At 45.6% G+C, this 27205-nt stretch overlaps 1 protein-coding gene across 3 annotated transcripts in view; it reads right to left on the bottom strand.

Annotated features, from left to right (window-relative positions):
- PACSIN2 (protein kinase C and casein kinase substrate in neurons 2) overlaps positions 1 to 27205 on the bottom strand; it is a 139727-nt gene that overhangs the window by 100570 nt on the left and 11952 nt on the right. For 2 of the 3 annotated variants that reach the window (XM_060164913.1, XM_060164916.1), the window contains exon 1: positions 5534 to 5552. The exons of the other annotated variant lie outside the window; for it this stretch is intronic. The gene's annotated coding sequence lies outside the window, so the exon portion shown is untranslated. Of the gene's footprint in view, positions 1 to 5533; positions 5553 to 27205 lie in introns of those variants that run through there. 3 annotated transcript variants of the gene reach the window in all.

Raw genomic sequence — 27205 nt, 5'->3', positions numbered from 1 at the left:
TTCCTGAGCACTCCACAAAATTTATTCCATAAAGTCTGAGATTTTACAAACCACTTCTATAAAGAAACACAAGTTCCAGGAAGAGTTAAGACTCTCCAGCCGCACTGAAAAGCAGCAGGTGCTGGCCCCAGCCTCAAGCCAGAGATCTCATCCACAGTGTGGAAGTTATTTAAAACCTCCACATCACATGAATTAATTCCATGCAGAGGCAGGTCTAAGGGAGACAATCTGGTATATAATCAAGTCTTAGTCTGCTGGATGAAGAGAACCAAGTGAAAGGCCCCATCCCCAGCGCCATCCACACACAGGCAAGGACGAGACTTAGGCTCTCAACAGCCAGACTGCCCCTTCCCTAAGAGGGGACAGTGCCTCTGACAGCTCACATGATCGGTGACCACCAAACGCATTCAATTAACATACACACACAAAGCTGTCATAAAGGCCTGAAACAGGTAAGAAGAGACAAACCTACACACTGGGAGTAGGGCTGGGGGTAACTGTATAAACAGTCACAAGTTAGTACTAACTTCCAGAGCCAAGATCCTTAAAGTGTGACACCACCAAGTGTGCTTATTATACCTCATGACAATGTTCACTTTTACAACTCATAACTCGGTGACTGTGTGTTTGCAGGTTAACTGAGGGAGCACAAAGATAGCGAGTTTATCCAGATCCTGGGTCACGCTGTGCTTGTTCCCTCAGTATACCCTTCACAATCCACTGACAATCCCCCACCTCTTAGATAGTCCCTTGGGATTCAGGAGGAGGGGCTAGGATCTTTAAATGGAATCAGTATTTATCTAACTACATTCACTGAAAGACCAGACTCACAATTTGTAAGGTCAAATTGCTGCACATATGAGAAATAGGCTGCATCCAAATTCATTAGATTCAAATGTTCTTTGCAGTAAATTAGTGTGACAATAAATAGTCAAGATTTTCTTTCTATTCCATAAATATATTCCAACTAATTTGTAACCTCATTTTAATTGGAATTATTGTCTGATGGCACACTAATGATTTTTTTTCTTCAAAGATGTTAAGAAATAGTATTACATAGTTATTAGCAGTACCACTTAACATTGGTTTAGCTGCAAGTTTTTCTTCATATCCGGGCCTTGAGGAGGAAACAAATACATTTAAGATGAGTAATAGCCTGAACAACTCTGGCAACAATCAACATCATAACACCTACACTATCAAAAACAACCTGGGATTCATTATAGCTGTAGATTGGAAATGTTTTTCTCTCTCTTTTTTTAAAATTTATTTATTTTGGCTGCGTGGGGTCTTTGTTGCTGCGCACGGGCTTTCCCTAGTTGCGGTGAGCCAGGGCTACTCTTCACTGTGGTGCACAAGCTTCTCATTGCGGTGGCTTCTCTTGTTGTGGAGCACGGGCTCTAGGCGCACAGGCTTCAGTAGCTGTGGCACGTGGGCTCAGTAGTTGTGCTCGTGGGCTCTAGAGCGCAGGCTCAGTAGTTGTGGCGCACAGGCTTAGTTGCTCCACAGCATGTGGGATCTTCCCAGACCAGGGCTCAAACCCATGTCCCCTGCGTTGGCAGGCGGATTCTTAACCACTGCACCACCAGGGCAGCCCTTTCTCTTTATTTTTTATCGAAAATGTTAAACATATAAAAAAGAGAGACTAGAACAATGACCCCTAGTTTCAACAATTATCAACACATGGCCAATCTTGTTCCACCTATGATTATGAAAATTGTTAAATGCTCACAGAAGCATGCAACTCAAATACATCTTTACTTGACCCTGCAGGTCCACAGCACGCATCCTCATGCTGGGAAGAGGCACAAAGCAAGAAAAGCAGGGGCATTGGCCTGAAGGACTAGCAACCCAGTGGGGAACCAGAGCCACATAAAACATGTATAAAATTAAGGAATAAAAATACTAAGCCTGGGGCTTCCCTGGTGGCATAGTGGTTGAGAGTCCGCCTGCTGATGCAGGGGACACGGGTTCGTGCCCCGGTCCGGGAAGATCCTACATGCCGCGGAGCGGCTGGGCCCGTGAGCCATGGCCGCTGAGCCTGTGCGTCCAGAGCCTGTGCTCCGCAATGGGAGAGGCCACAACAGTGAGAGGCCCGCATACCGCAAAAAAAAAAAAAAAACTACTAAGCCTGCAAGGTGAACCTCTGCAGTGATAAGCCATGCTGACGTCACTGTACTCCCTGATACGATACATGAGGACAGCACTTCACCTCTGCATATTCTTCACCCAAACTCATCAGGCCAGTCTAACAATGTGAAAAACACCAGGCAAACCCAAATTGACGGCCACTCCTCAAAATATCTGACTAGCACTCTTCAAAACTGTCAAGGTCATGAAAAATAAGGAAAGACAGAAAGCGTCACAGATGGAGGAGACTAAGAAGCCATGAGGACTAAATGCAATGTGATATCCTGGATTGGATCCTGGAACAGTCCGAGAACCTCAGTAGGAAAACTAGTGAAATCCAAGTAAAGCCTGTAGTTTATTTAATAACACTGTCCAATGTTAATTTCTTAATTCTGACAAATGTGTCATGTTTAGGTTAAGTTAACATTAGGGAAAACTGGGTGAAAGGTACATGAAGAATCTGTTTTATCTTTGCAACTTTACTGTATATCTAAAATGTTTCCAAAATAAAGTTTATTACAAAAATAATAATATAAAAAATTTAACTGGCTAATGAGTATTCATTATATCCTTCAGAAGAAGGAGTCAGTGACAATGTAGGTTTCATTTCAAAATTCAGCCTGGGAAGATGAAACCTAAAGAAACAAAGCAATTTGTTAAAAAGTCTCAAAGAAAGTAAGCACCTTGAAATGAAGGCAGGGCCCCCGGCCACACCAGGTGATTGGTGGCAGCACACCACTGGGGAACCTGTGACTGTGATAATGAACTGGGCTGACAGCCAGAAGTGACTTCCTAACCTCGAGGCTGCCCCTGCCTGGTCTCCCGCTCCACCCAGAGCAGTGCTGGTCAGGCGCCAACCCAGTCTCCTTGTACCACCCTAAGCTGCCCCCAGCCTCCCCCCGGTCCTCTCCCCACGAGCCCATCCTCAGAGCACCAGCACCTCTCTTCATTCACTCAGCAATCTCTGAGGGGCTGCAGGTTACCACTAAGCTGAATGCAATAAAAGGAGGCGGTATTACAAACCACTACATAATAATTCATTTTTTTAAAATAGTAGTTTATCTAGAGAAAAGATGAACTGTGATCGGAACTGTACACCAGGAAACCTGAAGTTGCAGCACTGAACAAGGGAGGGGCTGGAAGCAGCAGCAGCAGCAGCAGCATTCTACCTTCAGTCTTTCTGACCTGGAGACCACGCTTGGAACAACCGAGCCTACGAGTGCTCACTCGTGCTTTTAAATAGCTTTGAACGTGCTTCTTTATAACAGCACCATCCTACATTTGAAATAGGACACAATTCTAGAAATGAAAGTGCAGATCTGGATTTTCAAACTATGAACAGCATGTGGGGATTTCATTCATTCTGAAGCAGATTTAAGATGACTTCTGTGGCTGGGAGCAATGCAAAAGTAAATACCCGTGGCAGAGCAGCCGGATGTCTGCCTTCGCGCAGAAGCAAACATGTCTTGCGCTTGAACGTCAGCCCAAATAAGAACTTATGTGAAATATTCCTGCCCAAAATGCCCTGCAACAAAATTACTGAAAGACAAAGAGAGGAAACCAGCACTGATGTTTTTAAAATAATCTTAAAATAAGATGACAATCTAAAAATGTTGTACTTGTTCTCCATAACAATTTGAAAATGAACACAATCTGCCATGTTCCTCATCGATGAGGCAATCCCTCCTGAGCAACTTCATTATTTCTGCTTATCCAGTAACTGAAGAGAGTCTTACAAAATGCAAGTCAAAACTTCCCCAGTGCCCTTAAGTATGCAACTAGGAATCTGGCCAAGAGTGTCACTGCTCAACAGCCCTCCACTGAGGCTTCACCCTTTAACGTCACATTAAGAAAAAGGCTACATATGGTTCCCCCATTCATTTTTTTAATGTTTTCTTAAACTAGAAACTTTCCAAATACACCCTGGACTTTGCACATTTGTCAGTTTTGCAGAGTTCATGGGCAAGCTCTCAGGCCACATGCCTGTGGCTCCGGTAGGTTTGACAAGCCCCGCACCAGTGCCAGGCGTGGCCCCCTTCCCCAGATAGCCGGTGGGGTGGATGCTCCCCTCTCTGAGCTGCTGCGGAAGCAGGCTGTTGTACTCCATCCAGTCTTAGGCCTGTGCCTGTCCCCTCCTCCTCCCTTCCCCATCCTGTCTCACTGCCCTCGTTTCCTTGGCACCTAGGACAGGGCTTAGTACCTAGGGGCACAGCATATACCAAAAGAAGAAAGGAAAAAAAAAAAATCCATGAGAGACATGGCAGCTTCGCCCTTGGGCGTGTACAGCTCAGGTGTGAATGCCAAGCCTCAGGAATAGAAGTGCACCTCAACTCGAAGCCTAGAACAAATCCCAGCTCACAACCTACCAGCTGTGGCCTCACAAAGTGATTTCACTCTGAGTCTCAGTTTCCTCGACTGTAAAAAGATCAGCCCCTCCCACCCCTTTTCTTTCTCCCTCCATCCCAGACCAACACAAGGCAGCCATGTGGAGCAAGCGTGTCTGCTCTACGGATGCAGCTGACCCTTGCAGAGGCTGTGCCAAAGCCTGGAACACAGTCAGGGCAAGTCAGCACATCCCCCGGCTAGCGCGGCATCTGCTGCGTGCACCATATCCTCTGGACCTGTTACAAAGGTGGTGTTTTGGTCACATTCTGACTCTCTTGTATCACTCTCTCATAGGTCTGAACCTGAGTGAGTTTAACTTATGAACTCTCTCAAACCCAATGCCAACGCTCAATTATTAGCATTTATTAAGCTCCACCATACGCTCACCACAAAGTTAAGTGCTTTCAAGGAATACAAAGATCGTTTAAGTCAAAGCCCCCATTCTTGTGATTTACTCATCAGGAAGATAAAACTAAAATAATTCTATTAAAAAGCAGAATAGAGGAAGGAGGGGTTGCCTCTTCTTATATTGACCAGGTACAGACCGGAAACAGATCCACAGGCTGCGGTAGGAGAGGCATGGAGAGTTTTCGTTTAGTGGGAACAGAGATTCAGTTTGGGATGATGAAAAAGCTCTGGAGATGGCTGGCTGGTGATGGTGGCTGCACGACAGTGTGAATGCGTGATACTTAATGCCACAAAACTGTACAGTTAAAAATTATCAAAATGGTCAGTTTTATGTTATGTATATTTTACCACACACACACAATTTTAATTTAGAAAAAAAGACAGACCCACACATATTTCAAGATTTCCTAAGTGACAGAGGTAGAGTCCCAAGGTTCAGGAGGGCCACTCAGTAGTGAGGCTGTCGCAATCAAACATGCACTCAGAAGAAAAGAAAACTAGATTTTTACCTCACACCAAACTCAAAAATCAGTTACAAATTACTCCACAAAGACTAAGGGTTAATAGGAAAAGCAAAAACTTAAAATTGTTAAAAGAAAATACTGAGTACCTTTATGATCTCGCAGCAGAAAAGGATTTCCTTTAAAAAGTCCTTAAAAATACCTATCATAAAAGAAAGGATTAATATAGACAACTACATTGAAATTTTAAATGTTTAACAAAAGACAACATAGTGAAAGTGAAAAGACATGCACAAACTATGAGACAATTCCTGTACCTCATATAACCAATAAATCAACTGGTATACAGAATGTATAAAGAACCCATACAAATCAATAAGAAAAATACAGACAACCCAAGAGAAAAAATGGGAAAAGCCTTAATCAGGCATGTCACCAAGAGAACCCATGAATTGTTAACACCCATGTGGAAAGAGGCTCATCACCCTCAGTAAGCAGGTAAGTTCAGACCAGAATGAGATAACATTTGACATCCGCTAGGTGGGTAGGATTAAGCAGCGTGACCATTAGCCCGTCTGGGCGAGGATGTGAGCAATGGGAATTCACACATGTGTTGGGTGGGAGAGTAAACTGGCACCCAACCTGGAGGAGGTATTTCTGCATGCTGAGCACCCTCAACCCCAGAGGCCGCAAGTCTACTCCTATACAAACCTTAGAGAAATGAGTGCGCCAGGAGACCTGTACAAAGAAGGTTCATAACCACAGTGCTCCTACTGGTCAAAAAAAATGGAAGCAATCCAATATCTGCTGACAGGAGGATGATAAATTGTGGTCTATGCATGTGATGGTTACATTTTATGTGTCATGAAATACCCAGATATTTCATCAAACATTATTCTGGGTGTCTCTGCAAGGGTGTTTTCTGATAACATTAACATTTTAATTGGTAAAATAGATTGCCCTCCAAAATGTTGGCAAGCCCCAATCCAATCACTTGAAGGCCTGGACAGAACCAAAAAGCCAACCCTTTGTAAGAAGGAATTCTCCACCTGTCAGCCTTCAGTCTTCATCTGCACCATCAACTCTCCTGGGTCCCTAGGCTGCCAGCCTTTGCAGGGAACTGGAACTGCACTACCGGCTTGCTAGTCTCCATAATCACGTGAGCCAATTCCTCAAAATAAATCTCTTTCTGTACATATATAGATCCTATCGCTTCTCTTTCTCTGGAGAACCCAAATACAATACACACAGTGGAATATTATTCAGCAGTAAAAATGAAATTCGCAGATTACTTGATTCCCTTTTGATAAAGCTCATAAAAACTGAACATATTATTTACAGACACATATATATGTGTGTAAGTGTTCTCTTTTTTAAAAAGCAAGAGAATGATCAAATATCCTGGAATACCTGTGCCCCTGGCAGGAAGCCCCAACCAAGAGCCTCCCTGTGGTGCACAATGGTTTCAAGCTGGGAGGCTGCTTTTGAGGTTTTTATAATTATGCTTCGAAACGTACATATCCATCACCCATTGTTTACATAAATTTTAAGCTAATAAAGCATTTCTAAACTAGAGGCAAAAAAGAATAGTGCTATAAGAAAGACACAAGAGGGGCTTCCCTGGTGGCGCAGTGGTTGGGAGTCTGCCTGCTAATGCAGGGTACACGGGTTCGAGCCCTGGTCTGGGAGGATCCCACGTGCCGCGGAGCAACTAGGCCCGTGAGCCACAACTACTGAACCTGCGCGTCTGGAGCCTGTGCTCTGCAACAAGAGAGGCCGCGATAGTGAGAGGCACGCGCACCGTGATGAAGAGTGGCCCCCCACTTGCCACAACTGGAGAAAGCCCTCGCACAGAAACGAAGACCCAACACAGTCCTAAATAAATAAATAAATAAAATTAGACATTCTGTTAGACATTATATATATATATATATAATAATATTAAAAAAAAGAAAGAAAGACACAAGGAAAAAAACACAGGTGTTCAACAAATACCAGGCTAAAATCAGACCAATGCTGAGACCCGCCCCTCCCACCAAGGCTTTCCAGGCCAGTCTGGAAGGTCTAATCTGACCTGTACCCCTCCAGGGTTCGGATCATTCAGGCCTTCCCTCCCTCTCTCATTTTGAGAATATTGGTCCACTTATTTTGCATGCGGAAGAGGAAGGGGAAGGTTAGAAATTATGACTGGGCTAATTCCTTGCAGAGAGAAAACAGAACCATGTGCACCTGCCAGGCTAAGCCACCTGCTGCTGACCCTCGGTGCCCTAGATGTCATACTTGGTTCCCAGTGCTCCTACTACTACAACAAAACTGCTCCCCTGGCCGTTTAGAGGTGGCTTGTTACTTTTTGCAATCCTCTTCCCCGCTTGACCTCAGGAATTTATTCCTGGTTCCTGCAGAGTGAGAGCAGAAGCCACGCCCACGGTACAGTGGGAAGGGCAGGCCTTAGGAACAGGTGGTCATGTGCTCCAGACAGAAGAGAAACACAGGGCCAGCTCAGGCTGGACAGACACTGCCACAGCGGCTCCTCTGGACCCTCTCCCTGCAAGCCTGTCAAGTCCAAAGGATCATCTGGGGATCCACAGATGTGAGGGAAGAGTACTGCATGCAGGCCTCCCCGTCATGCCTAGAGTTTAATTAAATGGCCACTTAACGTGCTCACTGCTGAGTTCTGGTAAGTATTTCTGTACTCGTTCTATGACCATTTTTCTTAGATTTTTATTAGGATTAGCTGCAGAATTTTATTATATGCCTTCCAACCATCTGCTGATTTAGTCAACGCAGGTTTTCTTTTTGTGTACTGAATTGTTATGCATGACATTTAATTGAGCACTTACTATGCACCAAGCCCTGCTCTAACCACTCTACATGTAATATCCCATTTAGTACTGACACCAACTCTGTACGATGGCACTCTTCTTATCCTGCTAATTTTACAGATGAGATTGAAGCTCAGGGAGATTAAACCATTTGGCCAAAGTCAGAGTAGTACATGGCAGGACTGGGATACAAAATATGCTCTAAGCCCTAGGCCACAGCTTTCTCCAGCTGACACAATTCCTCACATGAGGCTACCCTTGTACTTCTGGAATAAACCTTGCTTGGTCATGGAGAATTAATCTTTTAACACACTACTGTATTCAAGTTATTGTTTTACTTAGAAACATATTTAGAAATGTTGCAGATATATATATATATATATATAAACATATATATGCACACACACATAGGAAATTGGTCTATAGCTTTCTCTAGATAATAGATGGAACGGGAAATAGGAAACCTAAACACTATAAAGAGATAAGCATATTTAACTACATAAAAATCTTCAAATTTTATGGAAAAAGACATCTAAACGAAGGAAAAACAAATCATAGAAACAGTAGCCAGGGGGATTGTTGTATCTGCAATAGTAACAACAAAGGATTTATAGCCCAATATACAAAACCTCCTAAAAACTGAAAAGAAAAACAATCCAATGCCGGGTGGGGGGGTGGGGGGGGCAACAAAAAGCATGTATATAGAATTCACAGAAGAAGAAGAAATACTAGTGGCCAATAAACATGTGAAGTGATGCTCAACTTCACTAGTACAAATTAACAATGGGAAGGAATTCCCTGGCGGTCCAGTGGTTAGGACTTGGCGCTTTCACTTCCCAGCTGGGTTTGATCCCTGGTCAAAAAAAAAAAACAAAAAAAAAAACAATGGGATATGAATTTTACCCATCAGATTAGGAAAAAAACATCTAGTGCTGGTGGAAATGCCCAGTAAATGGTGTCCTCATACACTGTTGGTGTATGTCCTACAAAAAGGCTGAAGCTATTCAATCTGGCCTAACTTCCAGAAACTACTGACCTGGAGAGATACCCAGAGTATAGTATTCATTCATTCATTCACTCCACAATAAACACCTACCACATGCAGAGCACTTTGTTAAATCTTCGTTCTCAGAGAACTTAAAATCAGGAGCGTGACAGCTAAAGGGAAGTGAAAACAGCAAGTTGCTGAGTGATGCCTACAGTATTAGTCCTTTTATTAAAAACACACTGATGTTTGTGAGAGCCTGGAGGAAGTTGTGAAGGCTCTGCTACACTGAAGTGGTCAACGCTGGTTCATCTCAGACTGTTGGTGTTGGAGGTTTATTACCATCTTGCTGTGCATACATCTTTTTTGTTTCACTTGGCATGAGCATATAGCAAAAAATGCAATAACCTGTAACTTTGAGAAATCTAATAAAGAATATTGCAAACAGCTGTCATTGCACACAACAAAGAAGAGCACGAGGTCCACATCAAGTTAGCGGCAGAGCCAAGAGTCCACCCTCTGTCCGGCTGACTGACCGCAAGGCTGGGCTCTTCACTCCAGATGATACCGTTTCTCCTCACTTGAGTTCACCCACCCACACAGGGCAGAACTCAGGAAGACTGCTATGCTCATGTGGGCAGTAAGTTTCGGGAGGCAGTCTGGCAACATTTCTTGAATTCATAAGAATCACATATTTCTTGAGCTCCTATGGGTGATGTGCTATGTTTTTTTGCCTCTAGAAGCTCAGGTGGACTCACTGGAGATGATACAAAAGTGCATTTGCTATCAGGATGCATCCTGGCCTTTGGTTAATGTGTTATCCATTTCATGGGCACTCTACAAAGCGTTTCCCAACAGGCTGCTCTTTGCCTAGCATCCATTCCTCCTCCTTCTGGCAACAACATTCCAACTGGGCTTTGAGGAATCCCCCACCCCCTGGAAACAATCCCCTCCCCAGCTCCTCTGCAGGGTCCCCCTGGGTCTGTGAAGCTACCTTACCCAACGTCTCCCAAGGAAGTGCTTTTATGCTCAGGTTAGCTTAGCACCACAGAACTGTGACCAGTACGTTGTTTCCTGACTGAAAGGAATCCCATCCTTCTTGAGGAACCCCCAGCAACAGGGGTATTATGAAGCTTTGTCACTTAGGAGAAATAGCAAGTGCCTCTACAAAGGATAGACATAGAAACCTCAAAAGGCTTCAGACGTTCTTCCCACTGCCTAAGGCCCAGTGACAGTTACATCTGTTTATATCTCTACTAACAGAAAAATATTCAACTAAAGACAGAAAGAAATGAATGGCCCAGGTCAAATACCTGCTTCTCCATGAATTCTCTGATCCCTTCCTGCTGGGAGTATATGCTGTCTCTGAAGGCATCTGCCACATTTTAACTGTGTTACAGATTCTGAAATACAGAAATTGCCCCCACCAGGCTGGAAGTTTCCTGAGAGCAGAATCCCTGTCTAATTTACTAAAAGACCCCCTTGGCATTGTGGCCACATGTGACAAACAGAACCCCATGTTGCCCAGTGTACTAAACAAGTGTTTGTCCCCAAACCTGTTTATGTCAATTGTACATATAAATTGCAGGGACTGCCCTGGTGGCACAGTAGATAAGAATCCGCCTGCCAATGCAGGGGACATGGGTTTGAGCCCTGGTCCGAGAAGATCCCACATGCCACAGAGCAACTAAGGCCGTGCACCACAGCTACTGAGCCTGCACTCTAGAGCCCGCAAGCCACAACTACCGAAGCCTGTGCACCTAGAGCCCGTGCTCTACAACAAGAGAAGCTACCGCAAGGAGTAGCCCCCGTTCACCACAACTAGAGAAAGCCCACGCACAGCAATGAAGACCCAACACAGCCAAAAATAAATAAAATTAAATCTTAAATAAATAAATGCATATGTACTTATAAATATATATGGATGTGTATATGTGAATGTATATATATACATACATATACACCTCACTGTATAAGCCTATGAAATAAGTGTATAGTTGCTAAGATTTTTAAAAAGTTTAAAAACCCTAACTAAATCATAGGTGTGGATAAGACAGGTAAGATAAGTGGACTGGGTGAAAATTTGTAAAATCTAGGATTTAGCGACTCAGGTTGCTTTACATATCCAAGTTCTCAATCCTCTTCAGGCAAAAACCAATATCAAACAGTAAATTATAGGCATAGTTTATGCAAGAAAACTGACAAGTCTGATCAGCAGATTCAAAGTAAAAGAAAAGGTCAATGAAAGATTGGCACATGAAATATAATCTTTTTTTAAAGTTAGAAATAAAATGCCTAAACTATGCATTTTTTTAATGATTCTTGCTTTACCTAACTTCTTCAGTTAGCTGACTACTGGCCAGTCTCAGTCCCATGAGACAAATGCTAAGCTACCATTGGTCAGGGGTCATATCAAGTACTGGGAACAGCACTGCCTCATGTAAAATAAACTAAGACTCAGCTGAAGGAGCTGTGCACAGGCTATGAGGCACCACACTTAGCATGGCATTAAAAACATTCTTCCCTGCCATCAGTGAAAGTAGAACAGCTATACAATTTGCTTAAAGACCAGGACAAATTAATAAAAAGTATCTAATTCAGAATTCTCAATTTCCAATCTAAAAGAAAAAGCCCCAAGGAATTCCCTGGCCGTCCAGGGGTTAGGACTTGGCACTTTCGCTGCTGTGGGCCCGGGTTCGTTCCCTGGTCTGGGAACTAGGATCCCACAAGCCGCGCGGTGTGGCCAAAAGAGGAAATGAACTGAAATTAAATAAATAAAAATAAATAAAAGAAGGGACTTCCCTGGTGGCGCAGTGGTTAAGACTCCACGCTCCCAACGCAGAGGGCCTGGGTTTGATCCCTGGTCAGGGAACTAGATCCCACATGCATGCGGCAACTAAGGAGCAGGCGAGACCCAGCACAAAAGAAAGACAGGAGGGGGGAGGGGGAGGGGGAGACAGGGGGAGAGGGGAGAGAGAGAGCGAAAGAGAGGAAGAGAGAAAGAGAGAGAGAGAAAGAGAAAAAGGCAGGAAGGGAGGGAGGGAGGGAGGGAGGGAGGAAGGAAGGAAGGAAGAAAAGAAAAAGCCTCAGGTTTCCCTGAAGGTACTCTGATGTTGATATGTTAACGTAATAAAACTTTGCTCCCAAATGGATAACTAATAAGGACCTGCTGTATAAAACAAAAACAAAAACAAAACTTTGCTCCCACCTGGCACTCATCCACCTCCCCTCATCCACCTCCCCAAATTGAGCCTGGAGATAATGTGAAAACCCACCTGCCAGGGACAAAAGCATGATGCCTATGAGCTTTTGTGCCTGACCCAGGACAGCTGGTTAGCTACACCTGATGCAGAGATGGCTCCAAGTGGAAAAAACACTCCCTTCAGTTGGTGCTTCAGGACATCTGGGAATAAGGAGCAGAGCAAACCAGAAGGAAATGGAAATTAAATTTCTCTTACCTTACCTGTGCCAAAAGATTACAAAGCTTTGGCCTATTTGACCATTTCAAGATTAACTTAGCCTGGGGAAGTGCTGAACACAACCCCGTTACGGAGATAGAGGTCTCCTCCTCCCCTTGGCTCACCGACAATGCCACCAATTTAATAACGATGAGATCTTGAAGTCAAGCTGTTGTGAATACACCAAAAGAAGCAAGTCCTTGCCCAAAAGAAGCGGGGTGGGGCAGGGACAGTGGCTGGAAAACAGAAATGAGGCCAATACTTAATTTTCCTTATTCTAAATTAAACCCTAGAGATGGACATATATTGGTTTGTTTCTTCTGTTTGATAACCAAAGGTCAGGAAAGCCGGATGCTCCCTATAAAAAATGAAATCAGGAAGTGTGCAGGGATGGCGCGACTAGAGAGAGACCCTCTCCTTCAGCTGCACACCTCTCAGGGCGGGGTGCTCACCCCCAGAGACTGGCTGGCTCCTCCCAGGGCTGCTCCTGATGGGCTCCACACTCTGCCCCCTGGGGTCAGCACATGGGCATGCTTGGAGGCTCCATGGTGGTCCCAGGCTCTACACACCCCTGGCTTCACTTCCTTCCACACCCAGACCCAGTTCCAGGGCTCAGCAAGGTTACCCTTTCCTACAGCACCCCCATCTGACCGCATGAACCAGTCCTCAGCCAACCCCTCAGAAGGGCCTACCTGGTTTTGAAACACTTGCTAACAGAAAGGGAACAGCACAAAGAACAGCCCCACCCCCGCACTCCACACCAAACACACACTCACACATCTGTCTTACAGCTTCAGGTGGTTTTAACCTCTGCCTCTACACCACATCATATTCTGAATGAAGGGGTCAAGTCTGAAAAAGACCTTGAAACCTGACAAGTGCTCCCCACCCTATCCCCACCCAGAAATCACTGAGTACACCCACCTTCTCCCCCCAGACTCTACAGCCCTGTCTCCACTTGGAGCCATTCCATCCACCTCCACCCCACCATACCCTCCCCTCACGGACTGCAGCGTTGATGTCCATTAAGGGTTCATATGGAGCCACCAGCCACCCATCCTCACCCCCACACCACCAGCACAAAGGACACATCAAGGTCATCTTGACTGAGCCTCAGGGTCTGGCACACCGCAAAAGTCCAGAATCAGGAAGCTCGAATTTTAATTTCAAAATGTTCTACATTATCTGGTCAGGCAACTCCAAGTTGATTTCCTTTTCCTCAGAATTAATACAGAAAAAACAAGCATTAGACAGGGGAGAAACATGAAAAGGGAGACCAGGAGCTACACTGGAGACTTAAAAGAGGACAATGATAGCTAGCAAAAGAAAACTTGCTCAATGGGAAAGGAAAAGCCATCCAAACTAAACAAAATGATGCCGCTGTCATAAGCCACAAAGCTCGCCCACAGAAGTGGTCAGCAAGTCTGGCAAACATCCCAGCTGTTTAGGAAAGAGCAGTGGCCACCCAACTGGAACATCCACAAATATAAGCCAAGGGCAGCATTAAGCTGGTTAAACGAAATTTAAAAGAAGGACCTTGGAGCCTCTCTCCCCTTTCTAGCCATGCTACCACCAGACCAGCTCCAAACCACCACATCTTAGATCTCACACCACAACTGCTCATTCACACCACACGTTCATCAGGGCCTTCCAAGGCCCACACTGTTCTGAGAGGAGAGAGTACGGGACAGACAGGCCGCTGCTTGTGTGATGGTCTAATAGAGAGGGATGGAGGTAACTTAACACGCACTGAGATCCATGTGGGAGCACGATGACTTCAGACATGCAACAGAGATAGCAGGACAGGGAGCAAATTTAGACTGAGTAGTCAGGGAAAGCCCACTGAGGAGGTGGCTTTGGTGCTATAACCAGAAGGATGAGAAAGAGCCATCCAGGCAAAGGACAGTCCAGGAAGTAGGAACCACATGTGCAAAGACTCTAAGAAGGGGCAGTTATTACTGCATCAAACATTTGCCTCTCTACATACAAACTCTACCCTTTTCTAGCCATTCCACTCTACATACAAACTCTACCCTTTTCTAGCCGTTCCAGAAAACTTTCCTGAAACCCAGATCTGATCTTATCCTACTCTTCTGCTTAAAAACCTTTGTTGATTCCCAATGCCTATATAATATCCAAGTCCCTGAATTTCTCAAGCGAATTTTACTGTATGGAAATTATGCATACCCACACCACACAGAGATACAGACATCTCCACTGTCTCCATGAAGCCTCCCCTGACTACCATCTCCTGGCTGCACCCACAGCTCTCTCCCCTCACACCACTCTGACAGCTGTGGAGTCTGCTACCCGCTCCATACTTGGTTAATGAGAGGAGACATTTCCCATGGCTGGGGTGTGTCCACATCTCTGCCCCCCAACACAGACCAGGACAGAGCCACGCACATCACAGCATTCAGAGGAACACAGGACAGACATCACCACTGACACCCTCGCGCAGAGCTATGTGTGAGCGGAGGCCGCGCGCTCACATCCCAGGCTGTCTTAACTGCCCTCTGCGGCCGGACGCTTAGAGAAGAGGCTGTGTCAAGGAGCCCAAGGGTGCCATATGCCTACCAGCCCCATGCTACGGGCAAAGACCAAGACCGGCCTGCCTTCAGTTCGTGGCTCTGCACCTACTAGCTGGTAAAACTGAACAAATAGCTTAGCTCCCTCTCTGAACCTGTTTCCTTTATGTGTAAAGAGGAGGTAACAGTGTTAGCCTTGAACCCCTACAGTGAGGGCTGGATATAATGTATGTGAAGTACCTCCCACACGGTAGGGGATGAACACTGATCCCTACTGTTAGCTTTCAGGCTGGTTAGCTCTCCACGGAGGAGAATTCTATCTCAAGCCCCTAAACAACACCCCTAAACGCAGCTGGCTCTTCCCCTCACAGACCTCACTGGCCGCCCACCATGGTGGTTCAAGACCACCCACTCTGAGCTCAGGAGGAAAGACTGCACACACCCCTACTGGTACCATGTTCAGAAGTCAGACATGTGCCAAGAGCAGGAGTGGACAGCTACCAAGTGAAACTTAAACCCATTTTCATAAAGATACAACTCAACCTTCTATTTCCCTTACCTCCCTCCTCCCCCTCCCCACACACACACAAACGTGAAAGTAGACGGGTAAGATTGATTAATCCTGCCTCCTAATAATTAAAGCAAAAAATACATTATGCAATGAACTGGAAATTTAATTCAAAGGTTTGTATCTCAACAACCCAGGAGAGTCCAGCCTCAGGATCCATCAGCCAAAAGTCTAAAATTCCTTGAACTACAGCAGCTCAGGACTAAAACCACATAGTCACAGGCATGTGGACTGCAGTGAAATACAGCAAAATACTTCTAAATAGCTCTCTGTACTAAACACAGTTCAGTTAGCATTTCTTGCCAAACTTCTTTCTCCTTCAAAAAGAGACACGGGGTGGGGGGGCTTCCCTGGTGGCACAGTGGTTGAGAGTTTGCCTGCTGATGCAGGGGACACGGGTTTGTGCCCCGGGGCGGCTGGGCCTGTAAGCCATGGCCACTGAGCCTGCGCGTCCGGAACCTGTGCTCCGCAACGGGAGAGGCCACAACAGTGAGAGGCCCGCATACTGCAAAAAAAAAAAAAAAAAAAAGAGACACGGGGACTTCCCTGGTGGCGCAGTGGGTAAGAATCTGCCTGTCAATGCAGGGGACATGGGTTTGAGCCCTTGTCCAGGAAGATCCCACATGCCGCAGAGCAACTAAGCCAGTGAGTCACAACTACTGAGCCGCGAGCCACAACTACTGAAGCCCGCGTGCCTAGAGCTCCGCAACAAGAGAAGCCACTGCAATGAGAAGCCCGCCCACCGCAATGAAAAGTAGTCCCCACTCACCACAACTGGAGAAAACCCGTGTGCAGCAATGAAGACCCAACGCAACCAAAAATAAATAAATAATAAATTAAAAAAAAAAAAAAAAAAAGAGACACCAAACGAAACTTGATCCATTCTAAGCAATCCATGCTGGCCCCAACATTCCAAAGAAACATTTTCTAAAATTATTTATTGAGCTTACCATAAAAATTACAATGGCATCACAGGCATCTGGGGGAAAAATGTAGAAATTTAAATTTATGATCTAAAAGATGGTCAAAGAAATAGTATTTTTTTAACACAATAGAAAACTCATTCTCATAGAGGGAAAATAAAAAGATCTATGTAAGTCTCACTCAGGATTTAAGGGAATCACTGAATAATTTTTTTTTAAAATTAATTAATCAATTTTAGCTGCATTGGGTCTTCATTGCTGCGCGAGGGCTTTCTCTAGTTGCAGCGAGCGGGGGCTACTCTTTGTTGCGGTGCATGGGCTTCTCATTGCAGTGGCTTCTCTTGTTGCAGAGAACAGGCTCTAGGCGCGCGGGCTTCAGTAGTTGCGGCACATGGGCTCAGTAGTTGTGGAGCAAGGGCTTAGTTGCTCAGCGGCATGTGGGATCTTCCTGAACCAGGGATCGATCAAACCCATGTCCCCTGCATTGGCAAGTGGATTCTTAACCACTGCGCCACCAGGGAAGTCCCAATAATAATCCTTTTTAAATGCATCAACATCACTTTCCCCATGAAGGCTGCCCTGGGCGCCTGCAGTCATAGATGATATTACAAACCAACAGGTCTGAGAACTAAGGGTCCTCATATTATTCACGTCACATTTGTTCATCCCACAAATGTCTGCCTTCTATTACATGCCAGTACAAAGGTAAGAACTGTGAATTCCAAGATAAAAGGCAGTCCCTTCCCTCCCCCTCACCTAGCCCAGTGGAAGAAGACCAGCAGGTAGTCAGTCAATCATACCATACATGAGGAGCACTGGGACAGGTGTGGACCTTGCACTCTGTAGCCCCAGGGGCAGGATACCTTAGGTCAAGGAGAAGGGGGTGAAACTAGAGCTGAATTTTGAAGGATGAGTAGGAGTTCAGCAGGGAAAGATGGTTAGAAAGGGCATTTACAGCAGATGTAACAGGGTCTGTGGAAAGCACATGTGAGAAGGGAAAAACAAAGTTCAGTGTGGCAAGAGATGAGGTTGAAGGGGTAAGCAATGGCCAGATCACAAGTTTGGATTTTACTGTGATGGCAACAGGGAGCCACTAAAGAATTTTAATCTGGGGACTTCCCTAGTGGTCCAGTGGTTGAGAATCCGCCTTCCAATGCAGGGGACGCGGGTTCGACCCCTGGTCAGGGAACTAAGATCCCACATGTCGCGGGGCAACTAAGCCTGCATGCTCTAGAGCCCACGCATCACAACCAGAGAGCCTGCATTCTGCAACTACTGAGCCCACACACTCTGGAGCCCGTGCACCACAACTAGAGAGAAGCCCAGGTGCCACAACAAAGATCCCACATGCCGCAACTAAGACCCGATGCAGCCAAGTAAATAAACAAGTAAATGTTAAAAAAAAAAAAATAGAAGAAGAATTTTAATCTGGTTAAACAGTTCAACTGCTCCCCACTGCTGATAAGGAAATGAAGACTTAGAAGAGGGAGGCCCATAAACCACTATTTCCATTTTGTTTCCTAAGAGTTAATGACAAATGTTAAATAAAATCCCTCCTGGGCTTCCTTGGTGGCGCAGTGATTGAGAATCCACCTGCCGATGCAGGGGACACGGGTTCGTGCCCCGGTCCGGGAAGATCCCACATGCTGCGGAGCAGCTGGGCCCGTGAGCCATGGCCGCTGAGCCTGTGCGTCCGGAGCCTCTGCTCCGCAACGGGAGAGGCCACAACAGTGAGAGGCCCGCGTACTGCAAAAAAAAAAAAAAAATCCCTCCTCCAACATTGAATGATGGAAAGCATGGCCCAAAGACTTCTCACACCTGGCCTTCTCTGTGTCTCAGTTTCCTCATCTGTAAAATGGCCTGTAGCCACCCTATAGGGTAGCTGTGAGGACTAAATGGGTAACACAGGTAAAGGGCTTAGAGCAGAGGAAAAGCTCCATTGCTGTTAGATGCTGGTGATGGTACCAGTAGTGCTAGTACTAGTAATACCAGCAGTATAAGAGCCAAGAGAACTGCACACGGGTAAAAAGCGGACAAACGTTTTACTGCCCCCTGTGAAGCTGCTGGCTAGTGGTACAAAGGTGGAGGCCTCTCAGACCCCTTTGTGACTGAAGAGAAAAGAAAAATGAACACCCATTCCCTGTACACACAGTCATAAAGCTGGGCTGAGGCGGACCAGGAGCCCAGAGTGGAGCCACATTCTCTCAGTCTGATGACAGGTCACACTACTGCCAGCCCACACAGAAGAGAACGGCCCCTCCCACCTTCCTCAACTGCAGCCACGTCCCCAGCCTGGGCACACCCCCACCCATCCAGGCACAGAAGGCTTATTGTCCCTGCACCTCTCTGTACCTGGCAGGCCTTCACAGTCACCTCTGGAAATGAGACACTGCCCGGAACCCACCCACCAGAAAGACCTTAAAGGCTCTGTGCCCAGGCATCTGGAAGGTCCAGAGCAGAGGAAGAGACCCCCTGGGATCCCAGCAGGCATCACCCAGCCCCTTACTCACATGCTGCCCAGTGGTAGCACCTCTTCCATCAAGGGGCTCAAGACATGCATGAAATAAAGAGAAAGCCAGGCTAATGTGAAACTGTCATGAAAGGTGAGAAATCAGGGTGCCTAGAACCACAATTCCCAGACCTTTGGATTTCACCAACTAAAAACTACCCCCCGCTTCAAATCTGGAGGACTTTTCAACAAACAGTACTGAAACAATTGGGACATCCACAGGCAAAAACTAAATTTCAATCCATACCTTACACCATACACAAAAAATAACTCAAAATGGATCACAGACCTAAATGTAAAACTATAAAATCTCTACAAGGAAACATTTGTCACCTTGGTTAGGCAAAGATTTTAGTTATGACACCAACCAAAAATGCACAAACCATAGAAGAACAAACTGACTTCATCAAATTTTTTAAACTTCTGCTCTTCAAAACACACCGTCAAGAGAATGAAGACAAGCTACAGACGGGGAGAAAATATTTGCAAATCATATATAAGGACTTATATCCAGAATATATGAAGAAATCTCAAAGCTAATTAATAAAATAAACAACCCAATTTTTTAAATGGGCAAACGATTTGAATAGATAGTTCACAAAGGAAGATATACAGACAGCAAACAAGCACTTGAAAAGATGCTCAACATCACTGGTCATTAGGGACATGCAAATTAAAACCACAATGAGACACCACTACAGACCTACTAAAACGGCAAAAATTAAAAAGATGACCATACCAAGTATTGGCAAAGACATGGAGGAACTGGAATTCTCACTCACTGCTCGTGAGAAATGTAACATGGTTCAGCACTTTAGAAATAGAGAATAATTTGGCAGTGTCTTAAAAAGTTAAACCAACAACCACCATATCAACAAGTCATATGACTCTAGTATCTACCCAAGAGCTATGAAAACATAGTCTGTACAAAGACTGGTACACAAATGTTCATAACAGCTTTATTAGTAATAACCCTAAACTACAAACAGCCCAAATGTCCATCAATAGGTGAATGGAATAACAAACTGTGGCATATCCATACACTGGATTAAAAAGAATGAAACACTGATATATGCTACAACATGGATAAATCCCAAAATAATTTTGCTGAGTGAAAGAAGTCAGACTAAAAAAACAAGTGTACACTGTATGATTCTATTTATATAAAATTCTAGAAAATGCAAACTAATCTACAGTGACAGAAGGCAGACCAACAGTTGCCTGGGTGTAGTGAGGGGCCGGTGGGAGAAGCTATAAAGTGGCTCAGGGAAACTGGGGCGGGGGGGTGATAGATATGTTCATTATCTTGAGTGTGGTGATGGCTTAACAGGTGTGTTCATATGTCAAACGTTATCAAATTGTATACTTTAAATATGTGCAACTTACTGTCAGTTATACTCAATAAAACTGTTTAGAATTTTGGAGAATTACATAAGGCTGCTAACTTTTTATTTTGTTAAGTAAGGATACTCTTTAAAAAACTACCAGCTCAGGCTTCCCTGGTGGCGCAGTGGTTGAGAATCTGCCTACTAGTGCAGGGGACACGGGTTCAAGCCCTGGTCTGGGAGGATCCCACATGCTGCGGAGCAACTAGGCCCGTGAGCCACAACTACTGATCCTGCGCGTCTGGAGCCTGTGCTCCGCAACAAGAGAGGCCGCGATAGTGAGAGGCCCGCGCACAGCAATGAAGAGTGGCCCCTGCTTGCCACAACTAGAGAAATCCCTCGCACAGAAATGAAGACCCAACAAAGCCAAAATTAATAAATAAATTAAAAAAACAAAACAAAACAAAACTACCAGCTCATATCAACAACACCAAAAGAAAAGACATTTTAAAACTAAAAGATACAGGACTTCCCTGGTGGCACAGTGGTTAAGAATCTGCCTGCCAATGCAGGGGACACGGGTTCGAGCCCGGGTCTGGGAAGATCCCACATGCCGCAGAGCAACTAAGCCCGTGCGCCACAACTACTGAGCCTGAGCTCTAGAGCCCACGAGCTACAACTACTGAAGCCCGCGCACCTAAAGTCCATGCTCCGCAGCAAGAGAAGCCACCACAATGAGAAGCCCGCGCACCACAACGAAGAGTAGCCCCCTCTCGACACAACTAGAGAAAGCCCGTGCTCAGCAACGAAGACATAACACAGCCAAAAAAAAGAAACAAAAAACTGAAAGATAAAAGGTCACCATCTTATACTAAAAGAATCCTGCCCAAGAAAAGGCAGTTGCTAATCTTAACATATAAAAACTACACTGTGAGAACAAGGTTTCAGACCAGCTCTTGTGACCCTCTGGGCCGGGGACATGCTGAGGACTCCACAGTCCTCAGGCAGTCCCCACGCTTGTCTCCATCTCCATCCTGGAGCTACTTCTGGAGGGACGGCACTCCAGCTCCAACGCCACTGGGATGGTCACGTGTACTGTGGGACACTGCAGCTAGGGCAGTGACCCGAGACACTGTGTCCCTCCCCTCCTGGAGGACAAGAAGTCACAAGAAGAATGTGCCCTGAAAGGTTCCTGGAGCGCTGCTTTGCTGCTGCTGAAGTGAACTGACTTGTTTCTAGAAGAGCTGTTTACCCCTGAGCCAGAGTATCTGTGCTTTGCGGCAAAGAAAAGTCATATATGACAATGTTAAAGCTGTTCACTGGGAATCTTCCAGGCTTAAGTCCATGGATAAAATGGAAATAAAATATGAGCTCTAAAAAAGACCATGATATATAAACTAGAATCCTTCTGATACTGTGCCAGAATGCTAACAAGATCCAAAAGACCTCAAGTCCTAGAAGGAGACTTCGGGTAAAATGGCACAATGCAAGCGGTCCTCCTCTGGTGTGCCTGATTTAATGCCAAGAACAGCTGAGCAGGGGAGGCCTGATGTTGAACCCACCTCCCCAAGCCCCAGCTATCAGACAGGGAGGGACACCTCCAAGCTCCGCAGGGTACCATAAGCAGCAGAGATGGCATGGGACAAGCACACTCAATAAATAAGTATGGACTTTGTTATTTCCAGAAGCCAGATACACAATGAATCCAGAGCAGTGAGTGCCCTGCTCCACAAGGACCCCCAGTGCACTTGTGGGAACACCCTAACCTGCACACCCAAGCCCCATCTACACACACACGCCCTGCACACAACCACCATTTGACCACCTCTCAACCTGAAGCATATGTACACGATGGCATGGTCCACCCGGTACAGTGGGACACAGCCAGGGAAGAGGCCCAAACAGGTCTTGCAATTGGGTAAGGGGTTACTGGGACAGGGAATTATGGTCTAGAAGGGGAGGCCAGGGAAAGAAGCCACAACAGATGCCTTCTCCAACCCACCCTGCTCAAAAATCCTACAGGCTGGGCTTCAAACCTAGACTCCTCCAACCCTGCCTCACCTTTTAGACTGGAAACTCCATTTAGAATGCCTCCCGGACTCTCTCAGGACTCAACTTCCAACAATCGCACCTTGGTCACATAACAAAGGGACAACTTCCCCCTCCAATCCTTGGGGCTTCTCCAGACCCAGCTGCCCAGGAAGGACAGCTGGACGCTGCAACATTTAATGAGCACTGAGCCAGACCCACAGTCCAACTGTTCCTCCATGATGTGAGATGGCTATAGAGAAACTTCACCCTGGCATTTAGTCACATTCCAAAATAACTTCAAAGGTGCAGTTTTGTGTTTGACGTGAAGTTGCAGCAAGCCTTAGAAGGAAGCAGAGATATAAAGTTATTAAACGTAAATATTTAAAGAACTAACAGCTGTTAATGCCAGGGGGATGGCAGCTTGCAAACCTCCAGTCAGAATAATGACTCTGTTATGTCAGGGGCTGAGTCAAGATCACTAATACTGTTTCATTCCACCCTCTGCAGAGAATACAAAGTTTTTTAAAGCAACTTTTCAGGAAGTTATTCTGTTCATTGGGTAGTGCCTTAAAAATTAAAACAAGAAAGTAACTGTCTGGTGTGGAAAGAACAGTGTGCATATAAATCTCCTTAGCCAAGTACTAAATAATGTGCATTTCAAATGTCACTCATAAGGCAGTTATTTGGGACTGAGGATGGAATTATGCAATCTTGCTAACAGTAAATATATATTTGGTAACTTCAAGTGTCTGTAACGTCTACCATGTAGAGGCCTGAAAGCATGTTCCACTCATGTTTCCAGCCTTGAGCAAGGCAATTTGATGTGACAGGTGAAAAATTTCTGACCGCTAAAGGAACCAGTCAGAGAATGGACATGTCCAGGACAAAATGGTCACACTTAATTTTTGTTGCCATTTCTGATGATGTCCTCAGGCCTGGCTTGCTGAATTCCATAATCGTAAGCTGCAGACTGATCAAAAGCACCACACTTCCTAGCTATGAGGCCTGTCACTTAAACTCTCTAAGGCCAGCTTTCCACCTGCAAAACAAAGTTGTCATAAGAATAAGTGTAATCATGCATGGAAAAGTAGCGCACCTGGCACAAAATACGCCTCAATAAATATTAAATCGTTAAAAATCTATGTGATAATGATGGTGACGTCAAAAGCCAGTTCAGGAAGGTGAAAGTTGGAAGTGAACTGGGAGGTTGGCAAAGAGCCTAGCCCCAAGCAGGCAGGATGAGGCCTGGATGCTCCAGCCCACCGAAGCTGACCTTCCCTCCATAAGGGACACGAGTTGTCTAACCATATTCTGTCTCCCCCGACTAGAATGTATGGTCTTGGTCTACTGTGTTCCTGCTGTAACCCCAGTGCCTAGAACTGTGTCTGGCACATGACAGAAATTCAAATATTTGTTCAATAAATGAATGGGGATTTAGGAACCTGTCAGAAGTGAATGCAAAAATGTTTGTGTCCATTTTGCCGGGTGGGGGCGGGGAGCGGATGGAATCTGTTTTCATGAAATTCTGAAGGAGATCTGAGACCCAAATAAAGGTCAAGAAGCACAGTGCTGAGTTTCAAGCACATATATCAGAACACCGATGACCAAGGTTAGGTGAGTAAGGAAGTAACATTGCAGAGCAAAATCTAACAAAGAGGAGAGCTTTCCTAGAAAAGAGAAGGCCTCTCAGGGGCTTGCCACCATGCAATTGTCAGCTTAGCCAGGGGCAGGCCCCAGCCTTTAAGTCTGTGGTTTGGATTTGGGAATGTACTTTGCAACTAGAGCCTTATGTTAAAGAGGAGCAGGAATTTGTTGAATTAAAAAATATAGGGACTTCCTTGGTGGTCCAGTGGTTAAGAGTCTGCCTTCCAATGCAGAGGACGCGGGTTCAATCCCTGGTCAAGGAACTAAGATCCCACATGACGTGAGGCAACTAAGCCCGCACACAGTAATTACTGAGCAAGCAAGCCACAACTAGAGAGAAGCCTGTGTGCTGCAACGAAAGATCACATATGCTGCAATGAAAGATCCCACATGCTGCAACTAAGACCTGATGCAGCCAAAAATAAAATAAAATAAAATAGAATAAAATATTAAAAAAAAAAATTAAAAATATATATGTATCAGTCTGCCCCAGGAAGGCACCCTAGGAGACACTAGTGAGGGTGAACCAGAATCAATGCCTCAGAGAATCGAGGGATCCAGCAGAATTCAAGACACCTCAGGTGTAAGTACCTTCTTTGCTCCCATGGAGACTTCAGATATTCCTCCTGTTTGAACCTGGTATGGATTCTGAGCTCCCAACCTTGCTTCCAGTTCACAGTTCGGCCCAGCCACAATGGAGACTCCATCTCCACAATATGCCCTGATCCTTGAGGAGGCATGCAGATGCCAGACATACAGAAAGACATATACTAAAGTACAGGGCAAACAACTACTGAGCTTGCGCTCTAGAGCCCGTGTGCCACGGCTACTGAAGCCCGCGCGCCTAGAGCCCGCGCACCACAACGAAGAGTAGCCCCGGCTCCCCGCAACTAGAGAAAGCCTGTGCGCAGCAACGAAGACCCAATGCAGCCAAAAATAAATAAATTTATTAAAAAAAATTTTTTTTTGAAAAAAATGTACAGGGCAAGAAAAGGGCAACAATAAACATCTACTGAATTCTCCCCCCAAAAGGACCCTTTTTTAATATTAACAAGGTCCTTAGATCCCTAGATGATAGTACTTTTCGCATTCAATGATTGAGGAAATCAAGATGACAAATGGCTACGATAAATTCAAGCTTTAAAATGAGTTGGTATTTTATTCATTGTAAGCACAGCCATCATTTTTATACAGTAACATATAAATGTTTTGTGTGTCTGTGTGTCTTTGCTTGTGTACAGAGACAGTAAAAAAAAAAAAAAAATCCACCTACAAAGTATGCCTGGTGGGTATAGTTGTGAGTGAGCCATCCCTTTGTAATCATCCCCTAGCGTCCTGGAGAACCCGGGTACCTGTGGGGAACCACCAATGCACTGAAGAGAGAACCTTGAGGCAGATCTGGGTCTAAGGAGTTATTAAGCTTCTGTGAGCCTGTTTTCTCAACTGTAAAGTGACAATCAAAGAGCCACGTGGCAGGACAGTTGGGAGGCTCAGAGGCACACAATGGCTACACTAAATGGGGCTCTTAAAGTGCAGCACTCCCCCAACCAAGTACAGGACACATACTCATTCATCCAGTCCTCACACCAATCCTATCATTATCCCCATTTTAGAGGTGAGGTAACTGAGGCACAGAGAGATCAGTAACTTTCCCAGGGACCCACCATAAATTGCAGAACTGGGATTCAAGCCCAGGCAATCTGCCTGCAGAGCTCGTGATGTGATAAACTTGCCACGTAACACCTGCAGCACAGAACACCAGGCTGGCCCATAACCAGAACTCAGCAGGGCTTGTCCCACTGCTCCAAGAAGGCCCTCCTACAGGGGAGAGCAACCTGGGACCAAAAGCCAGCCCCCCATCAACAGCAGGAGCCTTTGCAGCCCCTGTAGATACTGAAAATCTTCTACCCCTACCCCAGGGAGGGAAAGTTCCCTCTTCTTACCCACCCCACCAGGAGTTCGGGGTGGGGTGCAGTGGGGCGTAGGTTGCTGACAGAGTTCGCTTCTCAAGAGTGGGCCTCCACCTCTTCCAATCACACTACTAACATTAAGTTTCTGTAAGGCAGGGATTTAAAGGTTTGGGGTTTTTTTTTCCCTGCCTCTTTACTTGTTAGTTAAGAGAGCATGTTATTTTCAACTATTTCTAAATTTCATGAACCTGGAAGTTCCTACTGGAAGTTATAGACAAAAAGCACAAGTCCAAAATAGCAATTCTGGAGCAAAAAAAAAAACTTCAAGGAAGGTGACCTGTCTGAACTTTAAAGGGAGACAATGAGGGGCTTCCCTGGTGGCGCAGTGGTTGAGAGTCCACCTGCCGATGCAGGGGACACGGGTTCGTGCCCCGGTCCAGGAAGATCCCACATGCCGCGGAGCAACTAAGACCGTGCGCCCCAACTACTGAGCCTGCGCTCTAGAGCCCACAAGCCACAACTACTGAGCACGCGTGCCTAGAGCTCATGCTCCACAAGAGAAGCCACCGCTGTGAGAAGCCCGCACACCACAACGAAGAGCAGCCCCGCTCACTGCAACTAGAGAAAGCCCGCGCACAGCAATGAAGACCCAACACAGCCAAAAATAAATAAATAAATTTTTAAAAATAAAGGGAGACAATGAGACAGCCCAGCCCAGCCCACCCCCAATCAAGCAACTTCAGACCCACACCTGCAAAAGCAAGAAGGAAAGAAAGAAATCCAAAAGATAAAAAGTCTTGTACTATACCAATCACTTCACTCGGTTTTCATAAAAGGAAGCATACTGCAGCACTCCAATTATCCAATCAAATTATTTTTTTTCCGTGACTTCCGCATGGCCAGGACTACCACCTCAGGCCCCACTTCAAGGCCCTTTTTTTGTGGGACTCTCAGGTAAGGCCTACCTCTGGACTCCAGTCACCGGCCCCAGTTCTAAGAAGCAGAAGAAACTTGATGGAACACCGTGCACCTGTCCAACCCAGAATAAAGCTGGGGTTAAGGGCTGCTAAGGAATCATGCTTCATGGTCCAAAGGTCCATGTCCTGAAATAAAGTAGC

The sequence above is a fragment of the Lagenorhynchus albirostris genome, chromosome 11 (assembly GCF_949774975.1).
Source record: "Lagenorhynchus albirostris chromosome 11, mLagAlb1.1, whole genome shotgun sequence".
Lineage (NCBI taxonomy): Eukaryota > Metazoa > Chordata > Mammalia > Artiodactyla > Delphinidae > Lagenorhynchus > Lagenorhynchus albirostris.
The sequence above is the reverse complement of the archived record's forward strand: the minus strand, read 5'-3'. Positions and strand labels throughout refer to the sequence as shown.